This window comes from Nymphaea colorata, chromosome 5 (genome assembly GCF_008831285.2).
Source record: "Nymphaea colorata isolate Beijing-Zhang1983 chromosome 5, ASM883128v2, whole genome shotgun sequence".
NCBI lineage: Eukaryota > Viridiplantae > Streptophyta > Magnoliopsida > Nymphaeales > Nymphaeaceae > Nymphaea > Nymphaea colorata.
Window position 1 is genome coordinate 18,827,970 of NC_045142.1, and position 17,916 is coordinate 18,845,885.

General features: G+C 41.4%; 2 long non-coding RNA genes across 2 annotated transcripts; both read right to left on the reverse strand.

Annotated features, from left to right (window-relative positions):
• Positions 1-242: 242 nt before the first annotated feature.
• LOC126410084 (uncharacterized) lies at positions 243-2,429 on the reverse strand. The gene is made up of 3 exons (XR_007573469.1): positions 2,119-2,429; positions 451-597; positions 243-352 (listed from the first exon to the last, which is right to left on the reverse strand). It is a non-coding gene; the product is annotated as an uncharacterized LOC126410084 (long non-coding RNA).
• A 2,541-nt stretch (positions 2,430-4,970) lies between these two features.
• On the reverse strand, positions 4,971-5,968 carry LOC126410085 (uncharacterized). The gene is made up of 3 exons (XR_007573470.1): positions 5,936-5,968; positions 5,334-5,480; positions 4,971-5,235 (listed from the first exon to the last, which is right to left on the reverse strand). It is a non-coding gene; the product is annotated as an uncharacterized LOC126410085 (long non-coding RNA).
• Between the last annotated feature and the right edge of the window lie 11,948 nt (positions 5,969-17,916).

Genomic DNA, 17,916 nt, shown 5'->3' on the forward strand with positions numbered 1-17,916 from the left:
ATATGTACATACATGTATTATATAACATTATATATATGCATTGTATCCAAAGAGAGTTATGTTTATCGGTGACGGCGGCAACGACGGGGTCGACGGCTTGGATCTCCCGCACAGCTTCATCACCGCCGCAACGGGCCAAGTTGAGTAGAGCAGACACAGTGGTAAGTATACTGCATGCAGATTGATTACTTCCAAAACCCCCAAATCGGAACTCCAAATTGCAAATCCCCAAATCTACAACAAAGGAGGAGAAGCGAGAGAGATATTGAGAGTCTCACGGGGCAGTAACAGAGGGGAAGGAGTGGCAACTATGGCAGTGGTTGATGCTGCCCTGTCTCTGCGTCCCTCTTCCCTGCGGGTGAGAAGCCAGCGAAGAACAACTTAGGGTAAGAGAGAAAGGCAGAAGTGGAAGGCATCAGCAAGAGCAAGAGAGAAAGGGAGAAAGCGTACCGGCCGAGTGGAGAGCCGACGGTGAGAGCGGTGACGCCTCTGGTGCGATGATGAGAAGGCAGGAATGCGGGGGAGGAGGACCTGCGGAGGGAAGAGGAGAGGTGCGACGGACTATGAGATGAAAATGTCGAGCGGGTGAAATTTCACCTGCTCCCTTTTGCGTTAAACTTGTGAAATGTCACCCCGTTTGATGCGTTTTCAGTCGGGTGGGTGAAATTTCACCCGCCCGTACACATTTCACCCTCCCCACGAGATTTCACCCGACAATCAAATGGACCCTTAAGGCTGTAGAAGATAAAATGCACAAAATCCGTGAAGCTCACCAATATTCTTAGCCACTAACTACTGATGGAGTCCAAATGCAGCCTCCCAACTACTCATTCAGCCCACACATTACTAGAAAGTTCCAAAAGGACACTGGAAAACTGCTGCTGCAAAACCCAACTTGAGCTGATGGATTTGGGAAGGAAAATCGTGTGATTTTCCCCAAAACCTACATGGCCCAACATGAATATATATATATATATATATATAGAGAGAGAGAGAGAGAGAGACTCATTTACCCCTTTCTTGTGTCCTCTTTCTTCTTTTTTTCTTCAACAACATTTGATGCCTGTTTCCCTCCAAACTAACACACACACAAATAAATTTAGTGATCTCACGTCTTGTACTTCGGCAAAAATTGACTTTCACGGATGGCCATTTTGTTAATGTCAGTGAATCTACCTTTTTTTTTTGCAGTGACATATACAATATATATGTGTACAAATATACACATATATATATGTATATTAAATGTGTATGCGTGCAGTACATATATAACATGTAACAGTTGATATACATTTATATATAAAGTATGTATATATATACATATATAAATATTATATGTATATATGTTCATATATAATATACATAATGTATTACGTGTATTATATATTACAATATGTACAACATATAATACAACATTATGTACTTATTCACATATTATATATCTTAGTAGTACGTAACATATGTACGTACGAATATACATATACGCATATGTAAACGTTCCGTAATACTTGTTGTATATATATATGTACATACATGTATTATATAACATTATAAATATGCATTGTATCCAAAGAGAGTTATGTTTATCGGTGACGGCGGCAACGACGGAGTCGACGGTTTGGATCTCCCGCACAGCTTCATCACCGCCGCAACGGGCCAAGTTGAGTAGAGCAGACACAGTGGTAAGTATACAGCATGCAGATTGATTACTTCCAAAACCCCCAAATCGGAACTCCAAAATGCAAATCCCCAAATCTACAACAAAGGAGGAGAAGCGAGAGAGATATTGAGAGACTCACGGGGCAGTAACAGAGGGGAAGGAGTGGCAACTATGGCAGTGGTTGATGCTGCCCTGTCTCTGCATCCCTCTTCCCTGCCGGTGAGAAGCCAGCGAAGAACAACTTAGGGTAAGAGAGAAAGGGAGAAAGGGAAGGCATCAGCAAGAGCAAGAGAGAAAGGGAGAAAGCGTACCGGCCGAGTGGAGAGCCGACGGTGAGAGCGGTGACGCCTCTGGTGCGATGATGAGAAGGCAGGAATGCGGGGGAGGAGGACCTGCGGAGGGAAGAGGAGAGGTGCGACGGACTACGAGATGAAAATGTCGAGCCGGTGAAATTTCACCTGCTCCCTTTTGCGTTAAACATGTGAAATGTCACCCCGTTTGATGTGTTTTCAGTCGGGTGGGTGAAATTTCACCCGCCCGTACACATTTCACCCTGCCCACGAGATTTCACCCGACAATCACATGGACCCTTAAGGCTGTAGAAGATAAAATGCACAAAATCCATGAAGCTCACCAATATTCTTAGCCACTAACTACTGATGGAGTCCAGATGCAGCCTCCCAACTACTCATTCAGCCCACACATTACTAGAAAGTTCCAAAAGGACACTGGAAAACTGCTGCTGCAAAACCCAACTTGAGCTGATGGAGTTGGGAAGGATAATCGTGTGATTTTCCCCAAAACCAACATGTCCCAACATGAATATATATATATATATATAGAGAGAGAGAGAGAGAGAGGGACTGATTTACCCCTTTCTTGTGTCCTCTTTCTTCTTTTTTTCTTCAACAACATTTGATGCCTGTTTCCCTCCAAACTAACACACACACAAATAAATTTAGTGATCTCACGTCTTGGACTTCGGCAAAAATTGACTTTCACGGATGGCCATTTTGTTAATGTCAGTGAATCTACCTTTTTTTTTTTTGCAGTGACATATACAATATATATGTGTACAAATATACACATATATATATGTATATTAAATGTGTATGCGTGCGGTACATATATAACATGTAACAGTTGATATACATTTATATATAAAGTATGTATATGTATACATATATAAATATTATATGTATATATGTACATATATAATATACATAATGTATTACGTGTACTATATATTACAATATGTACAACATATAATACAACATTATTTACTTATTCACATATTATATATCTTAATAGTATGTAACATATGTACGTATGAATATACGTATACGCATATGTAAACGTTACGTAATACTTGTTGTATATATATATGTACATACTGTTAAGTCTGTACGCATCAATGTAAAGGGATCGGGTCTGGATCGGGTCTGTTCAGACCCGATCCACTTCGTTTTTATGTCTTCACGTCTAAGTGGTGGCACCTCTTGTAATTACTTCATGTTTTATTCCTCTTTTTGTTGTAACCTAATTAGGTTTATGTTTTAATAATAGAGATCAAGCATAGTGTGGCTGCATTGGCCGCCGGTTCTCTTACCTTCATTGCCTTCTTCTATTCTCTATTCTCCATCCTCCTTATTTTCAGACGGAGAGACGTGATTCGGTGATGTTTTAGTGAAGATTCTCACACATACATGTATTATATAACATTATATATATGCATTGTATCCAAAGAGAGTTATGTTTATCGGTGACGGCGGCAACGACGGTGTCGACGGCTTGGATCTCCCGCACAGCTTCATCACCGCCGCAACGGGCCAAGTTGAGTAGAGCAGACACAGTGGTAAGTATACTGCATGCAGATTGATTACTTCCAAAACCCCCAAATCGGAACTCCAAATTGCAAATCCCCAAATCTACAACAAAGGAGGAGAAGCAAGAGAGATATTGAGAGACTCACGGGGCAGTAACAGAGGGGAAGGAGTGGCAACTATGGCAGTGGTTGATGCTGCCCTGTCTCTGTGTCCCTCTTCCCTGCCGGTGAGAAGCCAGCGAAGAACAACTTAGGGTAAGAGAGAAAGGGAGAAAGGGAAGGCATCAGCAAGAGCAAGAGAGAAAGGGAGAAAGCGTACCGGCGGAGTGGAGAGCCAACGGTGAGAGCGGTGACGCCTCTGGTGCGATGATGAGAAGGCAGGAATGCGGGGGAGGAGGACCTGCAGAGGGAAGAGGAGAGGTGCGACGGACTATGAGATGAAAATGTCGAGCCGGTGAAATTTCACCTGCTCCCTTTTGCGTTAAACATGTGAAATGTCACCCCGTTTGATGTGTTTTCAGTCGGGTGGGTGAAATTTCACCCGCCCGTACACATTTCACCCTGCCCACGAGATTTCACCCGACAATCACATGGACCCTTAAGGCTGTAGAAGATAAAATGCACAAAATCCATGAAGCTCACCAATATTCTTAGCCACTAACTACTGATGGAGTCCAAATGCAGCCTCCCAACTACTCATTCAGCCCACACATTACTAGAAAGTTCCAAAAGGACACTTTAAAACTGCTGCTGCAAACCCCAACTTGAGCTGATGGATTTGGGAAGGAAAATCGTGTGATTTTCCCCAAAACCAACATGGCCCAACATGAATATATATATATATATATATATATATATAGAGAGAGAGAGAGAGAGAGGGACTCATTTACCCCTTTCTTGTGTCCTCTTTCTTCTTTTTTTCTTCAACAACATTTGATGCCTGTTTCCCTCCAAACTAACACACACACAAATAAATTTAGTGATCTCACGTCTTGGACTTCGGCAAAAATTGACTTTCACGGATGGCCATTTTGTTAATGTCAGTGAATCTACCTTTTTTTTTTGCAGTGACATATACAATATATATATTTACAAATATGCACATATATATATGTATATTAAATGTGTATGCGTGCGGTACATATATAACATGTAACAGTTGATATACATTTATATATAAAGTATGTATATGTATACATATATAAATATTATATGTATATATGTACATATATAATATACATAATGTATTACGTGTATTATATATTACAATATGTACAACATATAATACAACATTATTTACTTATTCACATATTATATATCTTAATAGTATGTAACATATGTACGTATGAATATACGTATACGCATATGTAAACGTTACGTAATACTTGTTGTATATATATATGTACATACATGTATCATATAACATTATATATATGCATTGTATCCAAAGAGAGTTATGTTTATCGGTGACGGCGGCAACGACGGAGTCGACGGTTTGGATCTCCCGCACAGCTTTATCACCGCCGCAATGGGCCAAGTTGAGTAGAGCAGACACAGTGGTAAGTATACTGCATGCAGATTGATTACTTCCAAAACCCCCAAATCGGAACTCCAAAATGCAAATCCCCAAATCTACAACAAAGGAGGAGAAGCGAGAGAGATATTGAGAGACTCACGGGGCAGTAACAGAGGGGAAGGAGTGGCAACTATGGCAGTGGTTGATGCTTCCCTGTCTCTGCGTCCCTCTTCCCTGCCGGTGAGAAGCCAGCGAAGAACAACTTAGGGTAAGAGAGAAAGGGAGAAAGGGAAGGCATCAACAAGAGCAAGAGAGAAAGGGAGAAAGCGTACCGGCGGAGTGGAGAGCCGACGGTGAGAGCGGTGACGCCTCTGGTGCGATGATGACAAGGCAGGAATGCGGGGTAGGAGGACCTCCGGAGGGAAGAGGAGAGGTGCGACGGACTACGAGATGAAAATGTCGAGCCGGTGAAATTTCACCTGCTCCCTTTTGCGTTAAACATGTGAAATGTCACCCCGTTTGATGTGTTTTCAGTCGGGCGGGTGAAATTTCACCCGCCCGTACACATTTCACCCTCCCCACGAGATTTCACCCGACAATCAAATGGACCCTTATGGCTGTAGAAGATAAAATGCCCAAAATCCATGAAGCTCACCAATATTCTTAGCCACTAACTACTGATGGAGTCCAAATGCAGCCTCCCAACTACTCATTCAGCCCACACATTACTAGAAAGTTCCAAAAGGACACTGGAAAACTGCTGCTGCAAAACCCAACTTGAGCTGATGGATTTGGGAAGGAAAATCATGTGATTTTCCCCAAAACCAACATGGCCCAACATGAATATATATATATATATATATATATATATATATATATATATATATAGAGAGAGAGAGAGAGAGAGAGAGAGAGAGAGAGAGTGGTTGCTTACCTCCTCACTCATTTTCCTCTTTCTTGCTTTCTATGATCACTCGGTAGATTGATCAATGTCCCTTCCATGCTGCCTTGTCCCTTGTTTATAGTCAGAGAAGATTTGCTATTTACATGATTGAGGGTTACATGTGGACCCTCACCGCCTTATCTCCTAATTTGTCACATTAGGAGTCTTGGTTTTTTTTGCGTTACACATGTCGCACCTACAACGGGTGTCTTTATAGTAGGACCCTCCACTATGTTGTGATCCTTATCTTCAACTTTTTCCTATTGTAATGATAAGACTCCATGATTGCACGAAGAGTCTTCATGCTTGTCTTCAGCCTTGTCTTTTTCTAATGATAAGGCTCCATTATTGCATAGAGAATCTTCTTTAGCCTTGTCCTTTTGCAATGATAAGGCTTTATTTCTTCTCTTCGCACGATTTTCAGCCTGCCATATCTTGCAGCGATAAGGCCCTACTTTAGCTTATGCTTTTTCAAGCTTTAGCTTTTTTTTCTGATGTATCAGCCAACCGAACCTCATCTTCTAGAAAAAGTATATTTCTCTTTTTCTGTTCGTCGTTAGAGTAGCTTTCATGAGGATGTGCTTTCTTCAGATTCTGAAGATATTTTTAAGTGGCGTCCCCATTTTGTTGTAAAGTCGCCATGTCTAGATGTCATGCCTGGTTTTGGCTCAATTCTTTCGATTCAAAAGGTTTTAACCATTTCTCCTTCAGAGTTTGTTTCTGTAGCTCTTTCCCAACCACAGACATAGCATATATGCTTCTCATGTTTAATGAGATTGCAGTAAAATTTTGCAGTTTCTTGAGAACACATATGTACATATGAACATACGTATACACATGTAAACATTACGTTATACTTGTTGTATATATAGCATTGCAGAATCATCGTCAGAAGCAGCAGGACACATTTTCATGGTAGCCAAAACAAAAGGGAAAGAAGTCATGCTATCAACAGAGTCTGAATCAGAACCCGAAGAGTCAGATTGCAAAAGCGAATTTTGCAACAACAAGCCCCCATGAAATCATTCACAGTGACAGTAGTAACACTGACTCAGACGATTCAGCATCCAGCGAATCAGAAAATGAAAGAGTTTATTCTGAAGATGAAGTCCCAATAGCCCCAAAGCGTCAGGAAAAATGGGCAGTCTCAGAAAAGATGGCAAAGGCTATACAAGAAAAAGGTACTACTCCGATCAATTTTTAGAATTTTACACCAAAAAGTAGCCTAAAAAATTCTGAGATTAAGCAGATCAAAAAAATGTCCTTATCCGATCTTTCCGTTATTGTCTGAGTCCAAATTGCTGCGGATAAAAGAAAAAAATGGAAAAAAGGACAAGCCTTCATCGACACTGGTGCAAATCTGAATTTTTGCAAAAGGGAGATAATTAGCGATTGACTATATTACCCCGAAGGAACCAGAGTTGAAACTACGAATGGCGAAAGAAGGCTCCATTATTTTGCTCTCAATGTTCCGGTTAAACTCTGAGAAAAAACGATTAGTGCAAATTTTGTACAGATCGATGATGCCGGACATGACATTGGGCTCGGGTCAGTAACTCTAGACGAAATTGGCCCATATAGTATATGCAAGGATTGCATTGTGTTCCGAATAGGAAAGGAACAACAAGTTGTTCCCAGGTTGTCTGCCTTTTTCAAAAGGAAGCAAAACAAAAGAAGAAACAAAGAAGACAAAAACAACCACATGACTTTACTTCAAATCATGAAGCAATAGCTTCAATTTGAAGAAGAATTTGAAAGGATCAAGGTTATCAAAGACATAAATCTTCTAGCAGGACAAAGAATAGATTGCTTGCCTGAATTCACACAGGTGGTAGAAAGATTGAAGTCTTGTTGTGTTGAACACCCATTGCAGTTTTGGGACAAGGACTCCCCAACAACACACATACCAACTATGCACAATATTTCTGTACAGAGCAAACCTATTGTGGGTTCTGAACTCGATAGAAAAGAGATTATATCTCAAATACAGGAACTGGAAGAAAAAGGCCTGATTCAAAAATCTGAGTCACACTATGCAAGCACAAGCTTCATAGTCAGAAATCATGTTCAAATCAAGAGAGGAAAAACTAAAATGGTTATTAACTACATTCCTCTGAACAATGTGACTGTAGATATAAAATGGCCTTTACCAAGTAAAGAAGTCCTAATACAAAGGGCAGCCCAAGGCAAGATTTTCTCTAAATTCGATTGCAAGTCGGGCTATCACCAGATTAAGGTTGCAGAAGAAGATAGACACAAAACGGCTTTGAACACTCCGTTTGGCTTGTACGAATGGCTAGTTATGCCATTTGGACTTAAAAATGCACCCTCACAGTTTCAAAGACGCATGGATGAAATTTTCAAAGGTTAAACATAAATTGTTTTATTTGTTGTCGATATCCTAGCAACACAGATGGAAATGCAATATGTGATAATGGTACTTGTATTATGCCTAACAGAACTTAAACCAGATCTAGTTTTGTCTTTGAGGAATCTGATCTTGAGAAAATAATAATAAGACTTGAAAATTTTAGAGAAAATGTTGAAGAATTTAAAACACAAAATAAAAAACAGCTTCTTGAATTTCAAGAGCAAATCAACCATCTCCAAAAGGTTAAGGAGAAGGGAGAAGAACATGTAATTACCAAATATGGTAATAAAATAAAACTTGAAAAATCACTAAGTTTTATTCATCATAAGAATTCAGATGACCCTCATTTTTACCAACTAATGGTGAGATACACGCTGATACTTGAAGACACTATTATTGAAGTCAAAGTACTCATAGACACAGGATGCACCATAACAATCCTAGATGAGTCTTTAATTGATCCAAAATATACTAAACCATCGGGAAAACCCATAGTTTCAAACACACTGTCTGGTGATAATTTGGAATACACTACTACATTTATTTCAAAAGTTAGAGTAAAAATCCAACTTACTAATGAAGACAGAGGTTTTACTATCCAACTTTCTTGTCCAAAGATCTATATTGGAAACCTTCATTGTAAACCTACACATTTTGTTATTGGTCTTAGCTTCCTTATTGGAGTTAATCATGGAATGTTGCTAACCCAAAAACAATTACAGATTTTCTATGAGCCTCTTAGCTGGCTTGATGAAATTCTCTACAAGCCTGAAATTTTCACTACCAATAAAGTTTGAAATAAAGAGTGCGAGAAAAGCGTGGTGGGACCATAAAAAAATCATCCACCTCCACCTTCACTACAAGATGAATGCAATGTAATAAGCAAGCCATGATGTGTCAAACTATCATGGATAAGGAATATATCTCTACCTTTCTAGAACATGAAGTAAAATATCATCTAATTCCGAATTTTCAAGGATTAGTTGATATTGATCTTGATAGATTTGGAACATTTGAGTATGTTCAAGATATGAAAAAGAATCATTAAATTGTTTTGAACAAGTTAGAATTAATTCAAGTTACCGGAAATAGATGACCTAATTTCTAGGCTATCAAAACTTGAAATCATAGGAGATAATCCCCATAAATATTGGGAGAAAAATCAAGTTACGCGTAAACTTGACATAATCAATCCTGATTTAAGGATAAAGACAACTAATATCAAACTCTCTTTAGAAGAAGAGAAAGATATGGCGAACCATATAAAAGATCTGTTTAACTTAAAGGTTATTAGTATGAATATTAGCTCTCACAGGTCTATAGCGTTTATTGTAAATAAACACTCTGAACAGGTGAGAAGAAAATCAATTACACAAGGTTGAATGATAATACTAGGGATGATAGATATGACTTCCCAGATAAAGATTCCTTGATCCAACGAATCCAGGATAAAAAAATATTTTTCAAAATTTGACTGTAAGAGTGGTTTCTGTCAGAATGGAAGAAAGTTCTACACCATGGACTGCTTTCACTTGTTCCCAAGGAGATTACTAGTGGACTATAATGCCTTTTGGCTTGAAAAAGGCCCCTAGTGTTTTTCAAAGAAAAATGGACCTTGCTATAGAAAACTACAGAGAATTTTCTATAGTTTTTATTGATGACATCTTTGTTTTCTCAAAGACTAAGAAAAAGCATATTATTCATCTCAAAAAGGTATTTGAAACCTTTGAGGAAAACATAATCATAATTTCCAAAAAGAAAATAGAGTTGATGAAAACTCACATAAAATTTTTGGGAACTGAGATTGACAATAGATATATTTAACTGCAGCCACATATAGTTGAAAAAATCATTAAAGATTTCCGTGATAGAATTGAGGATAAGAAGATGCTTCAACAATTTTTGGGGAATCTTAAATTATGCCAAACCTTGCATTCCTCATATGCATAATCTTGTATCAGGACTTTATGCAAAATTAAGACCAAATATTGTCCTATTCTTTAATGAAGAACATATAAACCAGGTAAAAAATGAAGAACATATAAACCAGGTCAAAAAGATTAAGGAATTAATGCAACAGCTAAAACCCCTAAGGTAACCACTTAATTCGGATTACTTAAGAATCCAAACTGATAGATCACATCTTGGATGGGGAGCGGTGTTGCTTGCTAAACCGTCAACCATAAATCAAGTGAAGAAATTTGCAGATATGCTTCTGGTAAATTTCAAGAAAAAGGTAATATATCATCAATTGATATAGAACTTTTAGCAAGCTCATATGCTTTAAAGGCATTTGAATTGTTGATTTTAAGAAAAGCTTTTACAATCCGAACTGATTGTGAAGCTATTGTTAAGTTTCATTCATAGTTACATGAAACACACAAGAGATCATTTGCAAGAAGATAGCTCAACTTCAGGGATATTATAACTCAATATTCCTCTCAGTGTACTTTTGAGCATACCAAAGGTAAAGACTATTGCATTGCTGACACCTTATCCAGATTGCTTAATTTGCAGGAATGGAAGGCATTCTTGAAAAAATCTTGAAGGCAGTTGATATGTTTTTCGAGCTCAGAAAAATGAAGACTTATGAAAAGAAGTTGTTATGCACTTTTCCGGTAATCAACTTTCCAACTTCTAGTTTAGTTTGTCATACAACATTGAAGCAGGTACACCAAGAACTTAACTTCATGAGCTTGTGTAGACTCTAGATAAAGCCGTCCAATTGAGGTGAGACAGATATGGCTGATTAGGGAAGCTCGTGCTTTATCAAAAACTAGTTCAGTTCAATCCATCATTCCCACCATAGGTATATAGCACCAGCCATAGCAGGATAGTCTCCCTCTTGATGCGCATTAAGCCACTTCTAAAGCATAGATTTAGGATCCTTTTCCAAACATATGTCCTGCAACTAGTGACTAACCCTTTTGCCTGACACTATAGTCTTGGAGAACATTTTTTTCAGCAGAAACTACTGCTTCTAAAACACCAAAATATGATCCATGCCAAAATGAACCAATAGGGACAAACTCTATCAGTCTATGAAAGAAAAACATATCTCACTGCTTTGATGTCCAAACTAAAAGACATAGTCCAAATCACTTAGCCAAATCCACTGTGAGAAACAACATCAAAAGTCTACCACCTACTGATATGATGTACCTCATCATTAGCCACAACAAGCACCACATAAAACATTTTTGAAGGAAATGCCCCATGAATGAATGAAAGTAACTACAAGTAAAAGTACACTCTGAAAATGAAACTCGCAAAAAATGCACTAAGTAAAGTTAAGAGTTCAGAACTGCAAAATAAAAATAAAGAAGAATCAAAGAATCAAGATGCATGACATACAGTGGGTCTTGGTGGTTGTGGATATACTGCTCATCGGCACCCATTACCTGAAAGAAAGAAAGACATCAAAGCACAGAGTAAGAATATCATACATTTCCTACCCAAAACAGTAAAATAATAAGCCAACGAAAGAAAATAAAACCTTTAGATCTTTAAATTTTTTGTAATCCTTGTTTTTTTTTCCTATCCTTTGCTTCGAAACATCACAAATTTTGTTACTGTTTTTGTGTGCATCACGTGCAAGCTCAGCTAAAAAAGCTTCTCTTGCAGCATCAGATTTCTCAGTTGCATCTTTTTCCACTAAATCTTCAAGGTGGGCCTGCCATGAGTAGTTATCAGAGTAACTGAAAACATATGAAAAGAAAGTTCAATCATGAGAAAAAGAAATGTGAAACATTTTGAAGAATAAATCCAAACCCTCAAGAATGATTTTGTAAGCGGCATAATAACTGCCCGATAATCAAGGGCACAAATTGGGCCCATCTTTGATCACCAATTGCTGCATGCTATAAACATTCCGCATGATCCTAGCATCAATTTTGTTGAGCTGCAGGGTTAGCAACCATACATATCAAACTCAGAAACATGACAAATTTTGGAATGTTTGATTTGAACAACAAGATATAAGTAAAATGGACCACCAAAGATAACTGTTCCTTCTGTCCCTGAATGGCATCGTTGATGCAAGAATCCATTTGGTTCATCAAATCATGCATCTGCCACTCACCATCTTTGGCACTCTCCACATCACACAGATGAGATGTGACATTTTCATCATATCTAAACTGAGTTGCACTCAGCGCCTTGTGCCTCTTTAAGTACATTCGTGACAACATCGAGCTCAAGCTTACTATTTGCAAAAACAGAGTGGTTTTTGTAGAAACACGAACCACAAAGAGAGAGAGTGGAGAACGAACACACAATCTATGTGGAAAACCTCAGAAAGAGGTGAAAAACCACGGGGAGGCTCTGACCTAGGGGCACACCGCAACCCTAGGAGAGAGAAAATTATATTTCACTTAATTCAACACTAAACACAAGTGACAATATAAAGAGGGAGAGAGGAGAAGCCGCCTAGGGTACCGAGCCCACCTCGGTACCCGTGCCCCATAGAACCGGGTCCAGGAATGGATCCGGTTCCCACAGCAACATATTCTAACACTCCCCCTCAAGCTTGGCATACATGTCAAACATGCCAAGCTTGCTAACATTCTTTTCGAATGAAGAAGTACAAAGCCCTTTAGTTAGGACGTCTGCAACTTGATCTTCAGACTTCATATATGGCAGAATCAGCTCCTTTGAGTCAATGCGTTCCCGGATAAAATGACGGTCAATCTCCACATGTTTGGTCCTGTCATGTAGAACTGGATTATTGGCAAGATTAATCGCAGACTTGTTGTCACAGTACATCTTCATTTTATCTCCCAGTTCCACACCAATATCAGTCAAAAGAATCTTCAGCCACAGCATCTCTGTAACCCCCATTGCAACAGTCCTGTACTCAGCCTCAGCACTAGACCTCGAACATACTTCTTGCCTCTTACTTCTCCAAACAACTAGGTTACCTCCAAGAAAGATACAATACCCTGTAGTAGACCTCCTTGTGTCAGTGCAACCTGCCCAATCTGCATCTGAGTAGCCCTCAATAGTAAGTTTGTCTTGTCGAGTATACAGCAGTCCTTTTCCTGGGTCATTCTTTAGATATCCCAACACTCTTTCTGCACTCTTCCAGTGACAATCCGTGGGAGCATGCATAAATTGACTTAGCATATTTACCGCATACGTGATATCAGGGCGAGTTAGAGTAAGATAGATAAGCTTACCTACTAGCCTCTGATATCGCCCTTTTCCTTCCTCATCCAGAATAGTGCCCGTCTTGATACTTATCTTAGTTCCCGACTCTATAGGAGTAAGATAGGGCCTACAACCAAGTTTGCCTGTCTCCTTTAGTAAGTCAAGAGTGTACTTCCTTTGATTCATAACCAGCCCTGTCTCTGATCGAGCAATCTCTATCCCCAGAAAGTATCTCAGCTTACCCAGATCCTTGAGGTCGAATTCTTTAGCTAATCTCTCCTTCATCTTTCTGTTTTCTTCTTCGTCACTGCCAGTGACAATCATATCATCAACGTAGAGAAGGAGAAGACTCACCAGACCACCTCTCTGCTTTATGAATAGGGTATGATCTCCATTTCCTTGCTTGTACCCAGTAGACTTCATAACGATCCTTAGTCTCTCAAACCAAGCTCTAGGCGACTGCTTCAAGCCATACAAAGCTTTCTTGAGGTGACAACATTTTCCCTCTTGAACATACCCGGGAGGCATGCTCATATAGACTTCTTCCTCCAGATGGCCGTTCAAGAACGCATTTTTAACATCAAGCTGGTCCATGCGCCACTTCCTGTGCACAGCAAGAGCAAGAATAACCCTCACGGTCTTCAACTTTGCAACAGGGGCAAAGGTCTCAAGATAGTCGATCCCATACTTCTGGCTGAACCCCTTTGCAACCAAACGAGCTTTATATCGATCTACAGTGCCATCAGGTTTGTACTTCACGTTGTAAACCCACTTAGAGCCGACTAAGTGTGTCCCTTTAGGGATATCAACAACTTCCCATGTTTTGTTCTTAGCTAACGCACCCATCTCCTCTGTCATAGCATGTAACCACTTGGGATCATCCTTAGCATCATCCACCGACCTGGGAATAACAACTTTGGATAAGGTTGTGATAAAACATTTGTAATTTGTACTGAGCTTAGCATAAGAAACAAATCTCTGAATAGGGTGAGAAGTACATGACCTGGTGCCTTTGCGCACAGCAATGGGGAGCTCTTCATTCGATGGACTTGGGTCATCCAGGGAGATCACAGGATTGGGATTGGTTCTATCCTCATCACCAACATCTTCCACTGTAGCTTTCTCCTTTCTGACATAAACCTGGCCAAACAAGTGATCCCGGGCAACAATGGGCTGAGCATCCACCGTGACCCCTTCCATATGGCTGCCCTTCTCATTACTGACCGTGACCGTGTCAATCACACTGGGACTAACCTTGTAATCCAAAAACTCCATAAACTGAATTAGCTGATTAGAGGAATACTCTTCCCCTTTGTTCCCAAGACACTCCCCCTGAAGAGGATTCACCGAAAAATACGACTCATGTTCATGAAATGTGACATCCCTCGAAACATACACTTTGGAAGTAGTGGGATCCACACATTTATACCCCTTCTGAGTGGAAGAGTACCCCAAGAAAACTCCTTTAATAGACCGGGGATCAAGTTTTTTGAGAGTAGGACTATGATTATGCACAAAACAACTGCACCCAAAGACACGAGGAGTAAGAGGCCACGGATTTTGAGTGGGCCACAGGGTAGAATAAGGAGACTGACCATCCAACACCCTAGTAGGCAGACGGTTAATGAGATGTGCACTAGTGAGAAGTGCATCACCCCAATACCGCTTCGGGACATGATGTTGGAACATAATGGCCCGGGTAACATTCAATAGATGACGATTTTTACGTTCAGCTATACCATTTTGAAGAGGGGTATAACTACAAGAGGTTTCATGAACAATACCCTTGCCTTTCAAGAATTCATCAAGGGATTGGGAGACATATTCCCTTGCATTATCCGTACGGAAAGCTTGAACAGTAGTATGGAATTGAGTCTCAACAAAGGCAACAAAGTTTTTCACAACTGCTGGAACCTCACTACGTTCTCGCAACAAGTACACGAACGTACATCTAGAGTAATCATCAATAAGCGTCAAAAAATAGTGACAACCACCACACGTGGGTACTCCAGAAGGACCCCAAACATCGGAATGAACTAAGGCAAACGAATGAGTGGTTTTATTCAAAGAAATAGGGTACGAAGCCCTGACATGTTTAGCCAATTGACACACTTCACAAGCGAAGGAGTCAATGGAGACAGAAGCAAACAAATGAGGAAACAACTTCTTTATTAACTGGAAGGGTAGATGTCCAAGACGCTCGTGCCATCGTAGAATAGTAGATCTATCGTTCAGACCAGACAAGTGACCACTCGTGGCAGAAATCAATGCTGAAGCAACTTGTACCGACAGCCTGTAGAGCCCATCAGTAACCGAACCAATCCCAATCTTCTTCCCCGTCACCAAGTCCTGCAGGGAACAATGATCAGCAGAGAAAATCAGATTACAGTTTAATTCTTTAGTAATACTGCTGACAGAGAGTAAGTTCACAGGAATATTTGGAACATGCAGGGCATTGTGGAGACGGTATTTGTTCAACAGGGACAAGCTCCCTTTCCCAGCCACAGAGATAGAAGACCCATCTGCCATAGACACGCGTTGCTTGCCAGAGGAAAGTTGATATTCTTGAAAGAGTTTAGAGTCCCCTGTCATGTGGTGAGTGGCTCCACTATCAACAATCCAATCACCAAGAGAAGGGTTACCTTGATCAGTCGAGGCAACGAGAGCTTGGGCTAGCTGAGCCCCTTCAGACGTGGAGGACTCCTCAGGGGTAGTAGATAGACGGCTGATGTACGCCTGTAGCTCCTTGAGTTGAGCAGGGGACAACTTGGACTTTGCACCACTAGAAGAATTGCTCTGACTGGAATCAGACACAGAAGGGCTACGCTTGCCAGAGGGAGGACGACCTCTGACCAGTCTCTTCTCGGGATGAAGATCCCAACAGAAATCCACCGAATGCCCCAACTTGTGGCAATGAGTGCAATGTCGGGCAGGACGCTGCCCAGTCCCTGAGGCACGACTGACAAAGGCAGAAGGGCCATGACCGGTGTCAAGATGCATCACCTGGCGACGTTGTTCTTCAGACTCAACACGAGCATATACTTCCTCTATCCCCGGAATCTCATCACCATTAAGAATCTGGCTACGAATAGACTCAAATTCATCCCGCAGGCCTCCCAGAAACAGAAACGTACGGTCCATCCATTCCTTTTCCCAGTAGAGGGAATGATCTGAACCGCACGTCCACTCATCAGTCACATGATAATCTAGCTCCTCCCACTTGGTCTTCAGGGCAGCATAGAAGGCAGCAACAGACAAATCACCCTGTGTCAGAGAGTAAATACTGCGTTTAATCTGATAGGTGCGCAAATGTCTCTTCTTGCGACCATACATCTTTGCAAGCACAGTCCACATATCAAAAGAGGTCGGCTTCCGCAGAATGAGGGGCTGGATATCGGATGACACGGAGCTGATAATCCACACCTTCACTTGGCTGTCCTCCAACGCCCACGTCGCCCATTGAGGATCAGATTTGATGGGCGCAGGTTTGTCGCCAGTGATGTAAGAGAGACGCCCACGGCTAGTAATCCCAATCTCGAGAGCGGCAGACCAAGATAGGTAATTGTCCTTGGTCAGACGGATGGAGGTGACCTGGATCGGCACGTTCTCAGTCTTGGAGGCGCTGCCCGTGTCAAGAACGGCATCTTTTTGAGTCCCCATCGCTTCTGCCATCACAAACAAGCACACAGCAACAAGAGGCACAGCAGCGGGAATGAGGCAACGGCGACGGGAAGGAGGCAGCGGCGACGGCGGCGGGAATGAGGCAGAGGCAACGGAAAGCAGGCGACGGCGCAACACAGAGGCCACCCACGGTGGCAGAAACAAAGAACGGGGCGAACAGAGGACCGCGGAGGCGCAACAGAGGACGGCGGAACAGAGGACGGCGGCGGCGGAACAAAGGACGGCGGCGGCAGAGCAGGGCGTCGTCACAAGGGCAGCAGCGACGCCGGAACAGAGGACGGCGGCGGCGGAACAAAGGACAGCGGCGGCAGAGCAGGGCGACGTCACACGGGCAGCAGCGGCGCCGGAACTTCAACGGCGTCGGGCGACGAAAAAACTTGACGATCCTCGGAAAAAACGCTTCTCCAACTCCGCTGGCTCTGATACCATGTAGAAACACGAACCACAAAGAGAGAGAGTGGAGAACGAACAGACAATCTACGTGGAAAACCTCAGAAAGAGGTGAAAAACCACGAGGAGGCTCTGACCTAGGGGCACACCGCAACCCTAGGAGAGAGAAAATTATATTTCACTTAATTCAACACTAAACACAAGTGACAATATAAAGAGGGAGAGAGGAGAAGCCGCCTAGGGTACCGAGCCCGCCTCGGTACCCGCACCCCATAGAACCGGGTCCAGGAATGGATCCGGTTCCCACAACAACATATTCTAACAGTTTTCTTCTTCAGCCATCTCTTCCTGCCACTTCCTTAGTATTGCCTCATAACTACAA